Source organism: Portunus trituberculatus, chromosome 18, assembly GCF_017591435.1.
Source record: "Portunus trituberculatus isolate SZX2019 chromosome 18, ASM1759143v1, whole genome shotgun sequence".
Classification (NCBI taxonomy): Eukaryota; Metazoa; Arthropoda; class Malacostraca; order Decapoda; family Portunidae; genus Portunus; species Portunus trituberculatus.
In genome coordinates, this window is record NC_059272.1 from 20,928,486 (window position 1) to 20,950,985 (window position 22,500).

Below are 22,500 nucleotides of genomic sequence, written 5' to 3' on the forward strand. Positions count from 1 at the left end.
ACTACTACTACTACTACTACTACTACTACTACTACTACTTACTTTTTCTCCTGGTACTTTCTTTCCTAGCACCGTGCAGTACAGCAGTAAGGGGGAGCGGAATGAACGGAGTAAAGGGGCGGTATAGAGAAAGGAGGCTGAAAAAAATTCGCTACTGTTAATTTTTCTCATTATACTTTTTTTTTCTTAGCAATTTTTTTCGTAATTTTTCTTCCTGGTACTTTCTTTCCGACCACCGTACAGCAGCAACAGGGGAGGTGGGGAGGGAGGGAAGGATGTGTGGAGGAGGAGGAGGAGGAGGAGGAGAAGATAACAAAATGCTGTAAGAGTTGAAGGAATAACGTAGAGGAAGAGGAAAGAAGCTGAACGAGGAAGCCAAGGAGAAAAAAGGAGAACTTGGAAGAGAAAGAAGAAAAAGACGAAAAAGACGAGAACGTGGAGGGGATGGAGGAGGAGGTGGGGGGGAGAGAGAGAGAGAGAGTACCCGCCTCGGAACAGCCCCATGCAGTATTAACTCCCTGGATTAGTGAGTGCGCCGCCATCATCTTGCATCGGGCAGTTATACCAATTAAATGCATTCTCCCAAAACGATTGCCAATCATACCGGAGCGCCAGCCAGGGAACGGATCGGAATTAACCGGAACCGAACCGAAACCGAACTCAGCCGAACCAAAGAGAACCGGGCCATAACGGAAGGGAAGGGAAGGGAATGGCAGGAAGCTTAGGCGTTCGTGGGAGTACTCATTGACACGCATGACGGGGAGAGTGGGTGGTGGTGATGGTGGTGGTGGTGGTGGTGGTGGTGGTGATGGTGGTAGTGGTGGTGGTGATTTTGGTGATGGTGGTGGTGTTGATGAACTTATTGATGTGGCGGTGGTGGTGGTGGTGGTGTTGGTGGTGTTGGTGGTGGTGGTGGTGGTAGTAAGCTTGTTATTGGTTCTAATGGAGTTTATGAAGCGGGCTTGTTGTGTGATTTGTTTATATATTTATTTATTCGTTAATTTTTTCGTCATTGGTAATATTCTAGAGCGACTTTTTAACGATTGTGTGTTTTTTTCTTAATTTTTAGTGTCTTGTTATTTTTCGATTGTTATTATTATTATTATTATTATTATTATTATTATTATTATTATTATTATTATTTATTGTTGTTTTGGTGTTTTGATCCTGTTGTTACCTATTGATCCTTTCATCTTAATCCAATCCTCTTTCTCCGCTTCCATATTGAAATGTCACGTGTTTCTTGCTATTTAATCTTACCTATTCATTTACTGCTCTTGACATCCTTCATCTCTCTCTCTCTCTCTCTCTCTCTCTCTCTCTCTCTCTCTCTCTCTCTCTCTCTCTCTCTCTCTCTCTCTCTCTCTCTCTCTCTTTTGGCCTTTCATTACCACATCCCACTAAGATTTTCTTCTTTCGCAAGTCCGGAAAGGTTTTTTTTATTCCACATTTGTGCCTATTTCCCTCGCTCTTCTCCCTCACCTGGGTTTTCCTTCCTTCACCTTTAATTAACACACTTGAAGCCTCAGTATGATTCGCTTTTCAGTGTCATGACTCGCACCCCCCCTCCCTCCCGATCCCCTCCTTCTTCCTCTACACCTCATGTGGGGGGAGATGGTGTGTGTGTGTGTGTGTGTGTGTGTGTGTGTGTGTGTGTGTGTGTGTGTGTGTGTGTGTAGTGCTCTTGAACGCTAATTGGCGGTTGCGAAACGTGCAATAGACGGTGGTTCGGTTCTTTGCTTCCCGCCACAAACGCTTCATTTTCCTCTAATGTATTACCTGCTCACTAATTTGTCTTCTCTTTGTTTTTATTCTCTTTTTGACACGTCTCTCTCTCTCTCTCTCTCTCTCTCTCTCTCTCTCTCTCTCTCTCTCTCTCTCTCTCTCTCTCTCTCTCTCTCTCTCTCTCTCTCTCTCTCTCTCTCTCATTCTATTTATACTTTATTGGTCTTTTTCTGCCTTTTCTACTTTATTTATTTGATGTTTTTGCCTATCTACCTATATACTCTTTTCATACTTTCTCTCTCTCTCTCTCTCTCTCTCTCTCTCTCTCTCTCTCTCTCTCTCTCTCTCTCTCTCTCTCTCTCTCTCTCTCTCTCTCTCTCTCTCTCTCTCTCTCTCTCTCTCTCTCTCTCTCTCTCTCTCTCTCTCTCAATTCTCCCTCACCTCACCTATTCCTCACTCTATACTTTATTTTTATCTTTTCTCTTTCTACTATTTCATATATCTGATGTTTGCCTGTCTATCTATCTACTCTATTCATACTTCTCTTTCTCTTTCTCTACCTCACTTCTCCCTCAATCACCCCGCTCTTCACTCGCGCTCTCTCTCTCTCTCTCTCTCTCTCTCTCTCTCTCTCTCTCTCTCTCTCTCTCTCTCTCTCTCTCTCTGTCCCACTCAAATATTTCGCCAGGCTGGCAGGAAACGCAAGCAGGAGCGGCGGAGTGTAAACATCAGCAGTTGTCGCCACTCAGAGAAGCGAATTTAGGTGGCACAAAAATGTATCTTATCTTATAAATATTCAAAGGGACTGACATTTCATTTACAACATCAGCTGTTTTAATTCGGCGCGGCTTTGTGGTGTGCACGTGTCATTGAGAGAGAGAGAGAGAGAGAGAGAGAGAGAGAGAGAGAGAGAGAGAGGCTGGGGGAAGGGGTAGGTAGCCAGACTAACACTTTATCATCAAGTAGTTAGGATTCTCTCTACACACACACACACACACACACACACACACACACACACACACACACACACACACACACACACACACACACACACACACACACACACACTCTCTCTCTCTCTCTCTCTCTCTCTCTCTCTCTCTCTCTCTCTCTCTCTCTCTCTCTCTCTCAACCCTTCCAGTATTTATTTATTTATCCATTTTAGTGCTTGTTTGTATATTTACTTACATAAATACACGCATAAAATTCGTGTCCCTTTTTTTTTTCTCTCAGCCTCAGAAAAAAAAAACAAAATCAAATAAAAAAAAAAGGAAACTAACAAACCTTCCCTTCTAAAAATTAATAAATGGTTTCCCGGGAAGCTTGGAAATGTGTAAAATGGGTGAAGGAAATTTGTAAATAACGAACGCGATCTGTTACGTCTAAACAAGAAAGGGGATTTGGAAGTGTGTTGCATTGCTTTGCCTGTTCGCTTCCTTGCTTCCTTTGCCGCCTTGTCCGTGTTGCTTGTGTTGCTCGTGTTGCTTGCCTTTGTGTTGTCTGTGTTATTGCTTTGTACCGTATTGAAATGCTGCCCTCCTCTGTTATTCTACCCATTTTTATTTTTTATTTTTACTCTTTATTCTATGTATATGTGAATGTATGTATGAATATAGAGTGGTGGATGAATGGCATTGACTCGGTAAACATGTTGTTAGTGCTGAGTCAACAGGAAGCTTTTAAGAGATTACTGTAGACAGATTTATGGATGGGGATGATAGGCGGTAATAGGAAGCCATGGTTTATAAAGGGACTGACTGCCACGTGTATAGGCCTCGTGACTTCTTGCTCCCTTTTCCTTTATATATATATATATATATTTTTTTTTTTCCTTAATGCTTTTACGTAAATTTTTGTATGTATTCCCTGCACTATGGAATGTGAAATGCACTTCAGAATTCAGGTAGTTTCATTGCATTTCGTTTTAAGTGGTAATGGAGTGGAAAAGTTTCAGCGCAAGAAACAGATTTCCTAACACAGGATGCATGAAAACTGAAAATGCATATATGAAAAGATAACTGCATGACATCACGGAGCCGCTGAAAAATAAGAAACATTAACTGAAAAATGGTGCAACGGTGGAAGCGTGGAGGACAAAATGTTCAAGGTGCTGCCAGAGAGAGAGAGAGAGAGAGAGAGAGAGAGAGAGAGAGAGAGAGAGAGAGAGAGACGACAGCTCTTGTGGATTTGTTCCCCTAAGCCTTCTTCTCACTCCGGGGACACACACACCCTGAGGTAGCACGTGCCTGTGTGTGTGTGTGTGTGTGTGTGTGTGTGTGTGTGTGTGTGTGTGTGTGAGAGAGAGAGAGAGAGAGAGAGAGAGAGAGAGAGAGAGAGAGAGAGAGAGAATCAACATAAGAAACCACTCACATTCTCTCTCTCTCTCTCTCTCTCTCTCTCTCTCTCTCTCTCTCTCTCTCTCTCTCTCTCTCTCTGTCCTCTTACCCTCCCTCAGCTACAATATGGCCTCTGTAACAACCTAAGAGATAGAGAGAGAGAGAGAGAGAGAGAGAGAGAGAGAGAGAGAGAGAGAGAAATATTCCCCTCTTCCAATACCAGCCACGCACACCACCAATCAGGGAGCGAAGGAATAAGTGATATCCACCAATAGCCAGCCTCTGCCAGCCCAAGCGGGGGGGTGGAGAATGGGGGAGGGGGGAGTGTGGCTAGTTTTTCATTCCTTCTCCCTCACTCCGTCATTGCATTGACATTTAAACGTTTTGGACCATTGAATCTACGCTGCGTTGTTCATTCTGCCTTTGCTTGCTCTCTCTCTCTCTCTCTCTCTCTCTCTCTCTCTCTCTCTCTCTCTCTCTCTCTCTCTCTCTCTCTCATTAGTTTTGTTTATTTTCTGATTTTTTTTTCTATTTAATGGTTAGTTTTATTTTCATTTGGTTTTGTTCATTCTTATTTTTTTTCCTATTTCAATTTTTTCTTATTTTTGTTATATTTCTATTTATTTTTACTTGATTTTTTTCTTTTGTTCATTTTTTTTGTTGTTCCTTTATTTATTATTTTTTTGTATTTATTTAGTTTTATGTATTCCGTCTCTAATTCTTCTTTCCTCTTCTTCTGTTCTTGTCTTTTTGTTTTGTAATGTTTTTGTTTTGCCTCTTCAAGTTCATTTTTTTTGTATATTTTCAGATTTTGTTTTTTTTTCATTTTTCATCGTTTTTTCCCTCTTTTACTTCAATGATTCCGCTCTGTATTGCTCTCCCGTGCTTTCTTTCTTTCTATGTTATTTTTGCATACTTGTTATTTTTGTATCTTCTGTTTTTCAAGTCGTGGCTAACTTTTTTTTTTTCCATTTTCCTTTTTCCAGTTTCATTTTTTTGTTTTGTCTCGTTTTTTTCGCGTTTCCTTTTTTTCATTTATCGAGAATATGCTTCACATTTTTTATCTTATTTTGTTTTATTTATTGTTTTTGCTCTTTTTCATCTTTTTAACCCCTTCATTTTTTTTCAGTTTCTTTTATTGCTTTCTCCCGTTTTTTTCACGTTTCCTTTTTTCCATCAAGAATTTTCCTTATATCTATCTTATTTTTTTTCATTTTTGCTCGTTTCATCTTTTTAACCCTTTCAGTATCACGATGCGTTTCCATATTCATTGTTTTTACTATTTGGTGATTTTATACAGCTTCAGAAACTCACGTGTGTGGGATTAAAATAGTGAGGATTTTGGCCATTAATCTTCTGACATCCATAGACCCTTCCTAATGTCAATAAAATGGTCTAGTTGTACAAAAATCTCAAGGTAAAAAATGTATCTCAGTATTGAAAGGGTTAATGCTTTCTCTCTCTCTCTCTCTCTCTCTCTCTCTCTCTCTCTCTCTCTCTCTCTCTCTCTCTCTCTCTCTCTCTTATCGTTAACACACACCCTCTCTCTGTCTCTTAATATTTATCCCTCCGATTTCGTTTCCATTTTTTTGTCATTCATTTTCATGGGCGACTAAAGTATATAACACTTCTATATATGCATGTCCGTGTGTGTGTGTGTGTGTGTGTGTGTGTGTGTGTGTGTCTGCAGTATTTCCTGGTGTATGGGATTGCCTGTGCATCTGTATTTCTCTTCCCTGTGTGTTATGGGAGAGAGTATCCTTCCTGTTATACATTTTCTACGCCGTTTCATTTTCATTTCCTGTGATCTATGGGTCCTGTTTTCTATGAGTGTTTTTTTTTTTTTTTTTTTTTTTTTTTTTTTTTAGCTTGTACTGTTTTTATTTTGTTTCGAGATTGTGTAGATTGGATAGATTTTTGGCTGGAAATTAGCATGGTAGTGTTCTCTCTCTCTCTCTCTCTCTCTCTCTCTCTCTCTCTCTCTCTCTCTCTCTCTCTCTCTCTCTCTCTCTCTCTCTCTCTCTCTCTCTCTCTCTCTCTCTCTCTCTCTCTCTCTCTCTCTCTCTCTCTCTCTCTCTCTCTCTCTCTCTCTCTCTCTCTCTCTCTGTGTGTGTGTGTGTGTGTGTGTGTGTGTGTGTGTGTGTGTGTGTGTGTGTGTGTGTGAGAGAGAGAGAGAGAGAGAGAGAGAGAGAGAGAGAGAGAAGAAAACAAAACAAAATGAAAAGTGATACAGAGAGAAAGAAAAAAAAAAGAAAACTGCAATAAATATTAGACCAAAGAAAAAAAAAGAAAAAAAAGGTAAAAATTGAAAAACAAAATTGAACGAGACAGGAAGTATTATAAAGTGAGGGGAAAATACGAAGAAAGAAAAAACGACAACGAAAAAGACGAAAAAACAAGAAAAAAAAGTTAATTGAATAGCAATGATAACACGTAAAAAACCGAGAGAGAGAGAGAGAGAGAGAGAGAGAGAGATGTGTGTGTGTGTGTGTGTGTGTGTGTGTGTGTGTGTGTGGGTTGGCTCTATATTACAGCACACCAGCGTTTCAGGAATATAGTCTGTAGGCACAAAATGCAAATGAGCGCGAGGAGAAGCAGGAGGGCAGGTAATGAGATTGAGGGCCTGGCTAATGGATTTATTCAGACACGAGCTGCGGGGACAGACACGCACTGAGGGAACCACATGCTGAAGGAAAAACGATTGAAAGGATCCGTGAAGTTATCCCAAGTAATGCTTTATATCGTAGAAATATATTGTAGGTGGAGAATGATTATTAAAGTCTGTCTAAAGTGGCTCGTGGGTCTCAGTCTGAATAGTGTTTTAAGGAATGTGTGGTTGTCAGATCTTGAGGAAAACCGTAGTCTGTCCTCGTGATAAGTGTGTGGATCAACGGAAGACAAGTATTAATCACACAAAGTCAATTACATCATCAATAAGGTACACTATGTTTGGACCCCAGGAGCCATTTTAGAGTAGGCAGACTATAGGCAGTTATTTACACCTGTCACTCCTGCTGCAGTCTCAGTTCTCCATGTTTTGAGGTTTTGATATACACTTTACAGCTTATTAGTTTGTATTTTTTTCAGTGCAGTGTATGACGCAGAGGTAAAATTAGAAAGACACATTATTGTTCAGTATTATTTTTTTTCTTAGTGTTTGTTGATATACATTTAACAGCTTATTAATTTGTATTTTTTCCAGTGCAGAGTGTGATCCAGAGGTAAAATCAGAATGACACAGTATCCTTCATTATCATTATTTCTTAGTGTTTGTTGAGTTACTAATATAAAAGCATTAATTAATGTATGTATATTAATTTCCACTCTAGTAATGTTCATACAATTCGCTGCAGACGAAATCAGCTTTAGACAATTACCTTCACGTCACGCATCCTCAACTCCTCTTTGTCTTTGCGTGGTTCTTAATATAAGTCAGTATATATTAATTTGCATGTGATTTCTACTCGGGAAATTCAATGTTCGTGACAGAGGAAATCAGGCAGAATCAGTACCATTCAGCGCCCTCCGCCCGCTGCATGATCAGTTCATCTTGATCCTCGTGGAGTTTATTAATTCACATAAGTCCAGTAGTACGTGTATTAATTTCTATTCGAATTATGATTATGAAATTCTATGCAGTGTGTGACCCAAAGCCAGCCAGACCAAATCAGTATCAGTATTTTCATCTGTCCAGTATTAAGTTCTTTATCGTTCTTTATGTAAAACAGTAGAAAAATCCATATATTAATTTATTTTCGACTTGAACCTATGAAATCCACTTTATGTTTTTTTTGTGACATAAAGAAAGTCAAATGATATCATCAAACAATTGCCTCTGTCAGTTGTATTTTCCATTTCTTCTTAGACTTTTTGTATCTCGTAATAAGAGACATTGTTAATATTGATTCCATATCCAATTTATGTTCACTGGAGACTGTAACACAAAGGAAATCAAACAAAACGAGTATAGAAAACTGCCTCCCACCCTCATGTCCTCACTTCCTCTCCATATTTGCGGAGCTCCAAATATGAAGGAATTTATTGATACATATATTAATTTCCCTTCGATTTATATTCATGAAATTCAATGGACATCTTGAGATCACTTACTGGAGCCTCTGTGAAGTCAAGGGTGGCTGAATGAACGCCCGACACCTCGAGGATTTGCATAGACAGACAGGCAGACAGACAGATAGATAGACAGAGGAAGGACAGACAGACAGAGAAATAAAGTGAAGGTATAGAGAAGTAGTAATGGTTATTTGGACATTAATATACCAAACCTCCTGATAAACATTAGTAGTAGTAGTAGTAGTAGTAGTAGTAGTAGTAGTAGTAGTAGTAGTAGTAGTAGGTTTCAAGACATTTATCGCAGACTTTTGGCTAATTCTATTAATCTTTTAGGGAACTGGCAATCAAGTGGGCTTTTTTTTTTTGCCCTTGGCCAGCTTCCCCTCTTCCATAAAAAAAAGTAGTAGTAGTAGTAGTAGTAGTAGTAGTAGTAGTAGTAGTAGTAGTAGTAGTAGCAGTAGCCATAATAGCAGCCATAACATCACACTTCTCTCTCCCTTTCTCTCTTCCTTCACTGCACACTTAACGCAGACCAGTGCAGTGAAATAAAACAAACAAGAGAGGATCTAAAAGTGTGGTGGCGTGTGGAATCCCGTCTGATCCCGTGTACTGTGCAGGCGTGAGGCTTAAAAAGACGCGACAAATAGTGAGAGCTCTGATATTTTAGTATGCGTTTCTTTTTAAAGTATATGCAGTGGATCTAAAGGGCTTTTGTGAGTACTGGTGTCAAAATTAAAAGGATTGGATATAACTTTGTGGGAAGCAGAAGGAAAATTTTTAACAGAGAGAGAGAGAAAGAGAAAGAGAGAGAGAATATATATACCCTCTGCCAAAATGAGTATTAAGAATGATCATTTTAGTAGTAATTCACACCCAACCACTGTACACAAATACCCTTACATACTTTACATACATGAGTTTATTTATTCATTCTATTTTTTAAGTATAATCTAGCATGGCTTTGACGTAAATTCACCTCAGAGCAGTACAATTCAGAAGAAGTTAGTATGAATTCAAAGTTCCTAATATGAATACCATTTGAAGCAACATGAAGTTAATACCAGTGTAGGGTTTGAACACGGGGAAGAAAAAGTAGACATTGAAATCCCCCTTTCATAGAACATACAGAGGGAATGAGCGAGTGAAGGGAGTGAAGGCTGCGGTAATCCAATAGAGGAATGCAGTGTAAGGGGGGCCGGGCCGTGTAGGGGAGTGGAGAGGAGGTGTCTTGACGGGGCAGTTTATGGGGATTAAGGGGAATCCAAGCCAGCAGGGAAGGCAGCGGAATATAATGCAACAAGTTAAAGGAAGGGAAGGAGGGAAAGGAAGGGTGGAAATGTGGTTAGTAAACTTTTCCCCTGTTTTCCTTCCTTTTCCTTCTTTCTCTTTTCCTTTCTCTTCACTTGCCTTTCTTTACTCTCCTTTCTTTGCCAGCATGTGATCAATAATCTTTTCTTTTTTTATCTTCTTTTTTGTTTTCTTTTCTCTCCTTTCCTTTTCCTTTCTCTTCACTTCCTTTTCTTTACTCTGGTTTCTTTGTTTTCATTTTCTTCCTCTTTTCTTTCATTTTCTTCTGTTTTCTTCTTTTCTCCCTCCTTTTCTTTCCTTTGTCCTCTTCCTTTCCCTTTCCTCCTCTTCCCTTTCCTTTCATTCCCTTGTCTTTTTCTCTCTTTTTCCCTTTTCCTTCCTTTCTTTTCCTTCACTTTTGTTCTCTTTTCTTTATTCCTCTTCCCTTTCTTTTCTCCCTCCTTTTCTCTCCTTTACCCTCTTTCCTCTACTTTCCCATTCTTCCCTTCCACTTCTTTCCCTCCTCCTTCCTTCTCCCCATCTCTCTTGAATCTCCAATCCTTGCTTTTCCCTTTCTTTCCCTCCACATCCTTCGCTCCACCTCCTTTTTCCGTTTCATCCCTTTGTTTCAGCTCCTTTGTTCATCCTTTTACCTTTCTTCGTCTCAATTCCTACACTTTAACTTGCGGACTGAAGCTGGCGTATCATATTCACACTTTCATAATATATCCAGTGAAAGGGAAGGGACAGAGAGGAAGATGCGAATTGAATTAAACTTCCTCTCTTTCTTTCCTTCACACGCTAAACGAAACAAGAGAGAGTGTGTGTGTGTGTGTGTGAGAGAGAGAGAGAGAGAGAGAGAGAGAGAGAGAGAGAGAGAGAGAGAGAGAGAGAGAGAGAGAGAGAGAGAGAGAGTGAGAGCATGATCAAATTCTCCTTCCCACTCTCTCTCTCTCTCTCTCTCTCTCTCTCTCTCTCTCTCTCTCTCTCTCTCTCTCTTCCCTCAAAACGGTTCAAATCCCTTTAAAAATAATATCAGAAGAGTATTACATCCCCTCTTTGTAATATGGATACCTTCTCTCTCTCTCTCTCTCTCTCTCTCGTGCTGGTAGTGGTGGTGGTGGTGAATACACTGTCCATTATTTAATACCTTACTCAATGCATCTATACGTAACCCAGCTCCGTCAAGCCCGCACTTCCCTGCCTCCCTCCTACCGTCCCGCCCTCTTCCCACCCCACGCTCGCTGCCACGCTGATTATTAATGAAAGGTGACACTAGACGTACGCACTCTCGCTCAGGTATAGGTAATGGTGTATTTGTAAAGAGATCCGTGCGTCACCTCACCTGCTGCTAATTAGTGTGTGTGTGTGTGTGTGTGTGTGTGTGTGTGTGTGTGTGTGTGTGTGTGTGTGGAAGCATGCACGAGTATTTGTTGAGCTATATCTGGGTTATTTATTTATTTATTTATTTGTTTATTTATTTATTTTGTGGTGGGGAAGGTAGGAGGGAGAAGGGTTGTTGAGAGAGGGGAAAAAGGGGTAGATTTTGCTTTTTTGTGTGTGTGTGTGTGTGTTTTATTTGTTATGTGTTTTTGGTGAGTTTTATATTTTTTATTTGCCTTGTTGGGTTGTTTTCTATGTCTGTGTCTGGTTTCTCTCTCTCTCTCTCTCTCTCTCTCTCTCTCTCTCTCTCTCTCTCTCTCTCTCTCTCTCTCTCTCTCTCTCTCTCTCTCTCTCTCTCTCTCTCTCTCTCTCTCTCCCTCTCTCTCTCTCTCCTCTCTCCTCTCCCTCTCCTCTCCTCTCTCTCCTCTCCCTCTCCTCCTCTTTCCTCTGCCTCCCCCTTTCCCTCTGCCTCCCCACTTCCCCTCACCCTCTCCCCGCTCCTCCGTTATGGTACATGATTACGCGCTAATGACAAAATTACAGCAATAGTTACGCGTGGGAAAAGATTAAGACGCATGGGAAAGTTAAGGGAAGGCTTACGATAATTAGCCTTACCTCATGGGACGGGCGTGGGCGTGGGCGTGGAAGGGCAAGGGCGGCGCGGGATGAGTACTGTGATGGATCATGGGTGGGGGAATGATTTAAAGAGCGTGGGAGCAGGTGATATAAGAGCGTGGGAAGATAATAGAGAGCGTGAGAAAATGGCGTGATTAAAGGTGATTTAAGGTGATTTAAGGGAATGATAATGTGTTGGTTGGCGGCGTGAGAGGTGTGATTTCAGGAAAGGGTTATGGTGTGGGCGTGGAAAGTACCATGATTTAACCCCTTCAGTACCGTGACACTTTCATATTTATTCTGCTTAACTGTTTGGTGATTTTATTCAGCTTCAGAAACTTGTGTTGGGATTGATATAGTGAAGACTCTGGCCATTAATGTTCTGACTTCCATTGACCGTTCCAAATGCAAGTAAAATCGTCTAATCATACCCAAAACTCGTGCCAAAAATGCGTCTCGGTACTGAAGGGATTAAGGAAGGTGTTGGAAGGTAGATTAAAAAAAAAAAAAAGAATGTAAGAGAAATTATTATTATTTTTTTTTTTTTTAAGGTGAGGAGCGGTTTGTGTCTAGCGCAGGTGGTGTAGCAGTGCGTTGCGATGAGTATACGAGTAGACATTGTAATTGAAGTGTTGAGGAGTAGATTGAAAAAAAAGAAAGGGATGTAATGGGAATCAGCTGTTAAGGAATAGATTAAAGAAAAAAGAATGTAAAGGGAATCAGCTTTTTTTTTTTTTTTAAGTAGGAAGTGATTTTTGTGTAGCATGGTTTGCGTTGAGTATACACATTTTGAGGGAAGTGTTGCGGAGTAGATTAAAAAGAAAAGAAAAGAAAAAGGAAAAAAAGCAATGTTAGTAGATTTTAACCACAATGAATATGGAAACGCGTCATGGTATTGAAAGGGTTAAAGGAGTGAGTGGTGAGTTTACCTTTAGTGTGCTCTCATTTTTAGGCTTTGAAAATTATGGTAATGAATTCTCTATGTGGGCGTTTTCAGATAGTAACATTACATACTTCAAGAGATAAAGGATCTAGTAGTTTAGGTTGGAAGGGAATGCGAATGTTCGTAGTAGGGCCTGTATTCAGAAACGCTTTGCTCCTCAACCACGATTATTTTCCAAGGTCGCGGAGATGATTAGCGGGGTTTTCAAGTGTTTCTCCAGTTGATAATGTAGAAATCTCCTCAATCTGCCTCTAGAACTGTGAAAACACCTTAAATAAATCCTCTTGAAGTAGTGGAGGTGAAGCACATAAGTGTTTGAGAATACGAGCCTGGGTAGGATAGTAGTCGTTGTATAATTCTGTAAGTTTGCAACATTACATACTTCAAGAGATAAAGGATTTTGTAGCTTAGTTAGAGAAGTAATGTTCGTAGTGGGTAGTTTACTTGGATAAAGAAAGAAAAATGAGATAATTGCGCTGAACTGAAACGTGGAGACAAGACTCATTCTAAGGCTTATTTTAAGAGGATCATATAATGTACTTAAACCATTTTGCTACTGCGCATTTCTCCTCATTATCACTTTCCACATTTTAGACTCAGCCCTAAAAAAGAATAGAAAAAACGACATCCTCCCACAAAAAAAAAAAAAAAAAAAATGAATAAGAAAAAATAATGACACTGCCCCATAATAAGCCATTACTTTTTAACGAACTCACCCATAACTACCACAATGGGAAAAAAATTAAGTACCTTCCTCTCTTTCCATAAAAAAAAAAAACTTCCAAATGACATTGTCCCATAATCACCCACTACTTTTTGACTAACTCATCCATAACTACCATCATGAAAAAAAAAGACAACCTTTATACTTTCTCTCTCTCCATTCATCCGTCCATTCCATTTCAAAGCATCGATACAAACCACCTCTCTCTTAACCTCTTCAATACTGAGACACATTTTTACCTTGAGATTTGTGTACCATTAGACTTCTTTATTGCCATTAGCAAGGGTCTATGGAGATCAGAAGATTAATGCCCACAATCTCCACTATTCTAATTCCCCCTCCCCTCATGAATTTCTGAAGCTGTGTAAATCATCAAATAGTAAGCAGAATGAGTATGGAAACGCGTTATGGTACTCAAGGGGTCAAACAAAACTCTCAGTGACAGCCAAGAACAACTGAACCAATAAAATAACTTAAAAAAAAATACAATACACTTTACAAAGGGAAGGATTAACCTCTTCAGTACCGTGACACGTTTTCATTTTCATTCTGGTTATTCTTTAGCGCTTTTATACAGCTTCAGAAACGTATATGGGAATAAAATGGTGAAGACTCTGACCATTAATCATTTGACCTCCATAGACCCTTCCTAATGCAAATGAAATAGTCTAATCGTATCCAAACTTAGGGTAAAAAATGCGTCACTGTACTGGAGTGGTGAAACAAAACTCAGTGACAGCCAAGAACAACAGAACCAATAAAACACTTAAAAACACACACACACACACACACACACACACACACACACACACACACACACACACACACACACACACACACACACACACAAAAGATTTCAACAACACGACGTGAGGAAGATAAACAGGAGATTTTAAATGGTGTACAGATGTGTTGCTGAATGGAGGAACGCATGAGGAGGGGTGAGGGGTGAGGGGTGAGGGACGAGGACGAGGGGATGATGTATGGGGGCAAGCATGATGGATGGGTCAAGGGGAGGCAAAGGGGAGGAAATGCCATCATGTATTGAAATGGTAAAGGGGATGTTTTAATCTATAGAAAACGGGGAAGGGTACGGAGAAGGAGGACTAAAGAGAAGCTTGGAGAAGGAAGAAGGGTAGAAGTGGAGATATAAAAGGAAGGAGAGAAGGAAAAGTAAATAGAGGAGGAGGAGGACGAATAGGAGATGGAAATTAGGAGGAAGGTAAAAATACGGCATAAGAAGGGAACGAAGATGAGAATACGAAGGAGGAAGAGCAGGTAGAAAAAGAAGATGACAAAAGAAGAGAAGGTAGAGTTACTGATAGGACGAAGCTACGAGACGGGAGAGGAAGAAGGAAGAAAGGGAAAGAAGGAATGTCTCTGTAACAAAACTAAAAAGAAGAGAAGGAGAAGGAGGAGGAGGAGGAGGAGGAGGAGGAGGAGAAGGACGAGAATATACCTAGAAGCAAAGGAGGAAGAAGGGAGGAGAGAAAGGAAATATTCACATAACAAGATGACAACGAGAAAGAAAAGAAGGCAATCAGGAAGAGAAAAAGTGGGAGAATAAAATGGAAATAATGATAGAATAAGACGAGGAGGAAGGACGAGAGAGAGAGAGAGAGAGAGAGAGAGAGAGAGAGAGAGAGAGAGAGAGAGAGAGAGAAACACAAACTAACAAACACTCACAAAACATGGCGATGCGGGTGGAGGCATAGGTGATGTTGGCAGCAGTGTGGGCGTCTGGCGGGGGCGGCTCGTCGTAGGCTGGGAAGGGCGTGAGCGTGGCGTTGGGGTCTGCTGGCGTGGGCGGCGTGAGGGCAGGGGTGGTGATGAGCTGACAGGTGAGATGGGCGTTCCGGTGCCGCTCCTCCACGCCCATCAGGTGCAGAGTGTTCACCGCCACGCCCTCGCTCTCACCCACTTCCACGCCCACGCCCGGCGCCCACGTAGAGTCGATATTCTCTCCATTGAGTAGCCAGGTGAGGCCCGCTACTCTTGCCTTACCTGGGGATGAGTGAGTTAGTGAGTGAGGGAGAGAGTGAGTGAGTGAGTGAGTGAGTGAGTGAGTAAGTGAATGAGGGAGGTAGAGAAGGAAGGAGAGACGGATTGAGCGCATGGATGGGTTAGGGAGTGAGTGATTGAGTGTATGAGTAAGTGGGTGGTTGAGTGAGTAAGTGTGTCAGTGTGTGGGTAGATGAGTGAATGTATGAGTGTTTGAGTGTCTACGTAAATGGGTTGGTGTGTGGATGAGTGACTGAGTGGATTGGTGGATGAATGAGGGAATAGGAGAGTGAGAAAGGGAATGAATGAGTGAGAGAGTGACTATGTGGATAATTGAGTCAGTGAATAAGTGAGGAAGAGGAGGAGGATAGGAGGATAATAGGACGGGATAAAGAACACAACAGAGGAAATAGAAAATACTCATAAAATTAAATAGAAAAGTAAAAAAAAACAAGAAAAAGAAAAAAAAACGAAAGGGGAACAAAGAGAGAGAGAGAGAGAGAGAGAGAGAGAGAGAGAGAGAGACTAGTTGAAGTGCTGGAGGGAGAGAGAAAAATAAAGAAGACGAGGAGGAAGAAGAGGAAGAAGACGAGGAGGAGGAGGAGGAGGAGAGCGCATAACAAGGGCGTGAGAGATGGAGAGGAAGACAAGGATTGGAGAAGAGAACGAGAGGAAGGGAGAAAGAAGAGGGAGATAAAGGAGAGGAAGAGGAAGATATATGGTGAGAGGGGAGAGGGGAGGGAGAGGGATGTGAGAGGAGGGGAGCGATAACATGATGAGGGGAATAAAGCATCGATGGTCCAATAAAAAGGAAGAGAGAGAGAGAGAGAGAGAGAGAGAGTATAGAAAAAAGAAAAAAATATATGTAGGAAATGGGAATAAAGACAAAGAGGAAGAAAAGATAAAACAAAAGGACTAGGAAGAAGAAGAGGAGGAGGAGGAGGAGGAGGAGGAGGAGGAGGAGGAGGAGGAGGAGGACAAAGGCAATGATAACAACGAAAAGGCAAATAGGAAACAAAATATAATGATATAACGAGAAAGAAATGTAACTGATAAAAAAGATGAAAGAGGAGGAGGAGGAGGAGGAGGAGTAGGAGTAGGAGTAGGAGTAGGAGGAGGAAGAGGAGGAAGTAGAGGAGATATGCGTGAAGGGTTTGACCGTGAGTTAGAATAATATTCGGCAACATCTAGAGGGAGAGGAGAAGGAAGAGGAGTAAGAGGAGGAGGAAAAGGAGGAGGTGGAGGAAAAGGAGGAGGTGGAGGAGAAGGAGGAGAAGGAAGGAAGGAAGGAAGTGTTATGTGAGTCTGCAAAATTGTATCTCGGAATGCAGGCTTTGGTGTGAGCGATTTTGAAAGACAGAGAGAGAGAGAGAGAGAGAGAGAGAGAGAGAGAGAGAGAGAGAGAGAGAGAGAGAGAGAGAGAGAAACGAAGAAACTCTGAACAAACCGAGGAACAAAACAAGAGAAAGTAAATAAAAGCCTTTACACACACACACACACACACACACACACACACACACACACACACACACACACACACACACACACACACACACACACACACACACACACGAAAATAATGACCCCTTTAGAATTCTGCAAAAGTAAAACACGGTAAATAAAACAAGCAAGTGTGTGTGTGTGTGTGTGTGTGTGTGTGTGTGTGTGTGTGTGTGTGTGTGTGTGTGAAGGCCTATATTCTGAAACACGTGTGCTGGACCTTCGTTGTTTTCAAGAGGACAATAGTTGAAGTGACACGAATTTTAAGGGCGTTTCTGTAATCCTAGTGAAATATTAACAAGCTTTCTGTATTACCAGTAGGATAAACACTCTTGAGAAGCTGGCTACTCATATCAGAGAGAGAGAGAGAGAGAGAGAGAGAGAGAGAGAGAGAGAGAGAGAAATTACACCCGCTGCCAAAATGAGTATTAATGTGATAGTTTTAGTAGAAATATCTTTACAATTTTTTTTATGGTAGACAGAGAGAGAGAGAGAGAGAGAGAGAGAGGAGTGGGGGTAGTCTCTCTAAATATGAATAGAGCAAAGGGACTGGTTTGAGGGCGCGGTGTTAGCAAACCTTCAGTAATCGATTTATGTGGCACAGAAACCAAATTATCTGGCGGACCTGCTGATGCCGCCTTGCTGGGTGTCACTTTCCACCATTCTTCCTCTTCCTCCTCTTCCTCTTCCTCTTCCTCTTCCTCTTGTTCCTGTTCTTCATTCTCTTTCTCTGTTCTCTTCCTTTTTCGTTTACTTTTTATTTTTGTCTCTTCTTCCGTTTCCTTCTTTTTTCCTCTTCTTCTTCTTCTTCTTCTTCTTCTTCTTCTTCTTCTTCTTCTTCTTCTTCTTCTTCTTCTTCTTTCTGCTCTTCTTATTCGTTCTGCTTCTTCTTTATTTGTTTTTCTTTTCTTCTTCTTCTTCTTCTTCTTCTTTCTTCTTCTTCTTCTTCTTCTTCTTCTTCTTCTTCTTCTTCTTCTTTTTCTTCTTCTTCTTCTTTTTCTTCTCCTTCTTCTTCTCCTTCTTATGTGTTCTTTCTTTATTCATAATTTTGAGGCACAGATTGCGTAATCCGTTTTCTTTCTTCAGCTTTTCTTCCTCATTTATTCCATCTCTTCCTCATTCTGTTTTCCTCTTCCTCCTACTTCTACTCTTTCCTCTTCCTGTTGTTCTTTTCCCCTTGTTTTTCCTCTTCTATCGTTCTCAAATTTTGTTCAGAACCTCTTCCTCCTCCTCTTCTTCCTATTCTTTTTCTTCTTCCTTTTCGTCTTCCTCTTCCTTTTTTTTTCTCTTCCTTCTTTCCTCATCATTCATTTCTCATTCATTTGAAGTTGAAGTCTTTTGTTGTTTCTCTTCTTTCTCTTCCTTTTCCTCTTCCTCTTGCTCTTCCTCTTCCTCACCTATTCTTCTGTGCTCCAAGACTGAGTGCTTGTCATTTCAATTATTCCTCTTCCTACTCTTCCTCCTCCCGATCCTCCTCCTCCTCCTCCTCCTCCTCCTCCTCCTCCTCCTCCTCCTCCTCCTCCTCCTCCTCCTCCTTGCCTCCTCCTCCTCCTCCTCCTCCTCCTCCTCCTCCTCCTCTTCTTCTTCTTCCTCTTCGTAGTTTGCCTCTCTTTTCCTTTTCTTTCCTTTTGGTAGGAGACAAAGTGAGTTATCTTTGCTCTTTCTCTTCCTATTTCCCCTTTTAGTCTCTCTCTCTCTCTCTCTCTCTCTCTCTCTCTCTCTCTCTCTCTCTCTCTCTCTCTCTCTCTCTCTCTCTCTCTCTCTCTCTCTCTCTCTCTCTCTCTCTCTCTCTCTCTCTCTCCACAGTAAACCAGCCACACCCAGCCAGCTCAGTGTGTGTGTGTGTGTGTGTGTGTGTGTGTGTGTGTGTGTGTGCTTTGCCTTGATGAATAATTTTGTTCATTTATTCATCAATAAATAAAGTAAGATTTAAAATGTCTTTCTTTTATTTGTTGATTAATGGATTCACCACTTCAGCTATTCACTCTCTCTCTCTCTCTCTCTCTCTCTCTCTTTCACTAATTTCTTTGTATTGGTTGTGTTTTTTGGTTGGTTTGGTTATTTATTTCATTTACGTATATTTGTTTATATTTATTTGTATTTGTGTGTTTATTTATTTATTTTTTTTCGTGTATTTGTCCATTTAAACTTTGGGCTTCGAGAAACTGAATTTTTCGGCGTTGCGTGCAAGGAAAGAAATTTTGGTCCGGGAAGGTTGCCTGTGTGTGTGTGTGTGTGTGTGTGTGTGTGTGTGTGTGTGTGTGTGTGTGTGTGTGTGTGTGTAAGCGGTGTGACTCACTCCAGAAGGTCGGTGTCTTTCCACACACACACACACACACACACACACACACACACACACACACACATCGGAAATCTAAATGGGCGAGTATATCTGTCGCTTTCACATAATTCTCTCTCTCTCTCTCTCTCTCTCTCTCTCTCTCTCTCTCTCTCTCTCTCTCTCTCTCTCTCTCTCTCTCTCTTACCGTGGGCGGCTCGGCAGGTGAGGGTCAGGTTGGCTCCCTCCGCCACAGGGTTGAGACGGCCCCCCACCTCTCTGCCCCCCTCGTCCAGGATGGTGACCTCGCGCACCCCAGCTGTCAGAGAGAGAGAGAGAGAGAGAGAGAGAGAGAGAGAGAGAAGAGAGAATAACAGAAAATAGAGAACAAGAGAGAGAGAGAGGGAGAGAGAGAGAGAGAGAGAGAGAGAGAGAGAGAGAGAGAGAGAGAGAGAGAGAGAGAGAGAATTAGTAATGATTGTAGTCTTTCTTGCTAATAGACTTCGCTCCTCCTCCTCCTCCTCCTCCTCCTCCTCCTCCTCCTCCTCCTCCTCCTCCTCCTCCTCCTCCTCCCTCCTCCTCCTCCTCCTCCTCCTCCTCCTCCTCTCCAAATACTTCGGTCACTGCTTCCCAAACTCCTCTTACTCTCCACTTACTTACCTCTTACTCTCTCTTCATCCCACTCTCACCTCCTCCTCTTGGTTGCCTACACTGTTAGGACACCCACTCATCCTCTCTCTCTCTCTCTCTCTCTCTCTCTCTCTCTCTCTCTCTCTCTCTCTCTCTCTCTCTCTCTCTCTCTCTTTTTCTTTTCTTTTTCTTTCTTTCCTTTTCCTCTCTCTTTCTTTCTTTCTTTCTTTCCTTCTTTCTTTCTTTCTTTCTTTCGTTTTATTCCTTCTTTCTTTCCTTTTATTCTTTTTTCTTTCTTTTTTAGTTTTATTCTTTCTTTCCTTTGATTTTTTTCTCTTTCATTCCATCTTTCTTTCATTCTTTCTTTCCTTCTTTCTTTCTCTCATTCATTCATTCATTCATTCTTTCTTTCTTTTTGCTTTTCTTCTGTCTTTCTTTCTTTCCTTTTCTTCTCTTTCTTTCTTTCATTCCTTCTCTCTCTCTCTCTCTCTCTCTCTCTCTCTCTCTCTCTCTCTCTCTCTCTCTCTCTCTCTCTCTCTCTCTCTCTCTCTCATCCCTTCCTCGTCCCGTCAATTTCCCCATCACACCCTTTATTACCTCATTCCTTGCCCCTCAGTATTGCCTCATCGCTTCCCTGCCTCCCATCCAATCACGCTCTGCCTTGTTATGGAAGAACTGCTTCTCCTGTATACTTACTTACTTGCTTGCTCTCCTCCCTGTATCCGTCAATTTCTCTGCTTTACATTTTCTCTCTTTGTGTGCTTGTCCTCCTCCTCCTCCTCCTCCTCCTCTGTCTGTTTCTCTGTCTGTGTGTTTGTCTTAGGGTGTCATTTGCTCTCGTTTTCCGTTGTTGTTGTTTTCTCTCCTCTCTTTCTTTCTCTCTATCTCTTTCTCTTTTACTCTGTTTTGTTGTGTGTTTTTTTTTTTTTAGTTTCCTGTTTTTTTATGGTTTTTTTTTTATTTTTTTTATCTATGTAGCTATTTGTATCGCTTGTTCTTTCCTCTTTTTTTTCCGTGTTTTTCTTTGTTCCTGTTTGTTTTTATATGTATTTTTCTTTTCGTCTGTGTCTTCTCAATGGTTACTTATCTATCTGTCTGCCTATTTATTTGTCTATCTATCTGTCTGTATCTCCGTCTATCTATCTATCTATCTATTTATCACTGTCTATCTCTCTCTATATGTCTATCTCTGTCTATCTATCTATCTATCTATCTATCTATATTTCTATCTATTTATCTCTCTATGTATGTATGTATGTATCTATCTATCTATCTATTTTTCTATTGGTATATCTATTTTTCTGTCCATATATGTGTCTTGTTTGCTGGCTATCTAGTTAATCACTGCCTAGTTAATATCTATTTTCCATACTCCATATTCATTAAATAAGAGATCACTGAATTTAATCCGATTTCCCCACCACGTCCATCACTCTTTATGTATCTGCCAATCTGTGTGTCTGTCTATCAGTTCACCTGCAGCTCTATTTACGTGCTATTATTTTATAACCAAGGCAGATCAGTGAGTTATGTTAGAGTGTTTTATTTTTTATTTATTTATTATTTTTTTTACCTCTCTCTCCCCTCCTACGCTCCATTCATCCCTCGTCCCGTTCTCCCTCATTTCTTTCCCTCTCTTCATCTGTCTTCCCTTTCTCCCTCCTTTTCTCTTTCTCTCTCTCTCTCTCTCTCTCTCTCTCTCTCTCTCTCTCTCTCTCTCTCTCTCTCTCTCTCTCTCTCTCTCTCTCTCTCTCTCTCTCTCTCTCTCTCCTTCTCTCTCTCTCTCTCTCTCTCTTCTCTCTCTTCTCCCTTCTTCCATATTATCCTCCCTCCCTCTTTCATTCCTTCCATTCTCCTTTCCTTTCTCCCTCCCTCATTCCTTCCTCCCTTTCCTTTATCCTCTCTCTCTCTCTCTCTCTCTCTCTCTCTCTCTCTCTCTCTCTCTCTCTCTCTCTCTCTCTCTCTCTCTCTCTCTCTCTCTCTCTCTCTCTCTCTCTCTCTCTCTCTCTCTCTCTCTCCCTTTCTGTATCCCTCCATACCTTCCCTTCAAATCTCTTCCCTTTCCCTATTCCGTCTCTCTTTCCTTTCCTTTTTACCCTTTCCCTTTCTTCCTCTGTCGTTCCCTCACTTCCTCTCTCTCTCCCCCCCCTTTGCCTCTCCTCTTCCCCCGTGGCTTACCTGGCACGATGAGCCGGAGTCGCCGCGTCCAGGTGGGAGAGAGGCGGAAGTGGACGCGACACCTGTACTCTGACTGGTCCTCCTGCCGCACCTCCCGCACCACCAGGGTCGTGCCGCCCTCCTCCAGGAACCTTCTCCCCGCCCCCTCGCTCTCTCCCTCCTTCCTCCCCCGGGCCTTCGCTCTGTCCTCCTTCTTTTTGTCTTGCTTGTCTTGTTGTTTTGTCATTTCTCTCCCGCTCTTCGTGTCTTTCGTCTCCTCTTCGTCTTCCTCCTCCTCCTCCTCCTTCTCCTCCTCCTCTTGTTCCGCCGTCCTCGCTGCTGCTGCTGCTGCTACTTCTACCTGCTGAATCGCTTCTTGTTTGTCTTTCACTTCCACGTCTCCGGTTCGATCCTCCTCCTCTTCCTTCTCCTCTTCCTCTTGCTCCTCCTCTCCTCCTCCTCCTCCTCCTCTTCCCTGGTACTGCTTGTGTTTGCTTGCCTGTTACTGCTACTCCTCCTCCTCCTCCTCTTGCTGCCGCCACTATCACTGCTTCGTATGTATCTTGTCGACGGTCTACTGTTACTGCTACTGCTGCTATTACTGCTGCTGCTACTGTTGGTGTTGCTTGGTATGTGGTAGAGACTGGCGATGCTGTTGTTGTTGTAGTGGTAGTAGTTGTACTTGTGATAAGGATCGCCAGTGGTGGTGGTGGTGGTGGTGGTAGTGGAGGTGGTAGTAGTGGTGGTAGTGGCGGCGGTTGTGGTGGTGGTGGTGGTGGTTGACGGTGGTTCAGTGGTGAGAAGAAGCTCGAGGGATCTGTTTCTGGCGTCGTAGCTGTAGGGGAGAGAA

The 22,500-nt window shown here is 41.8% G+C and overlaps 1 pseudogene; it reads right to left on the reverse strand.

The window, feature by feature from the left end:
• Positions 1 to 22,500, reverse strand: part of LOC123505759 — a 390,503-nt pseudogene that overhangs the window by 78,282 nt on the left and 289,721 nt on the right.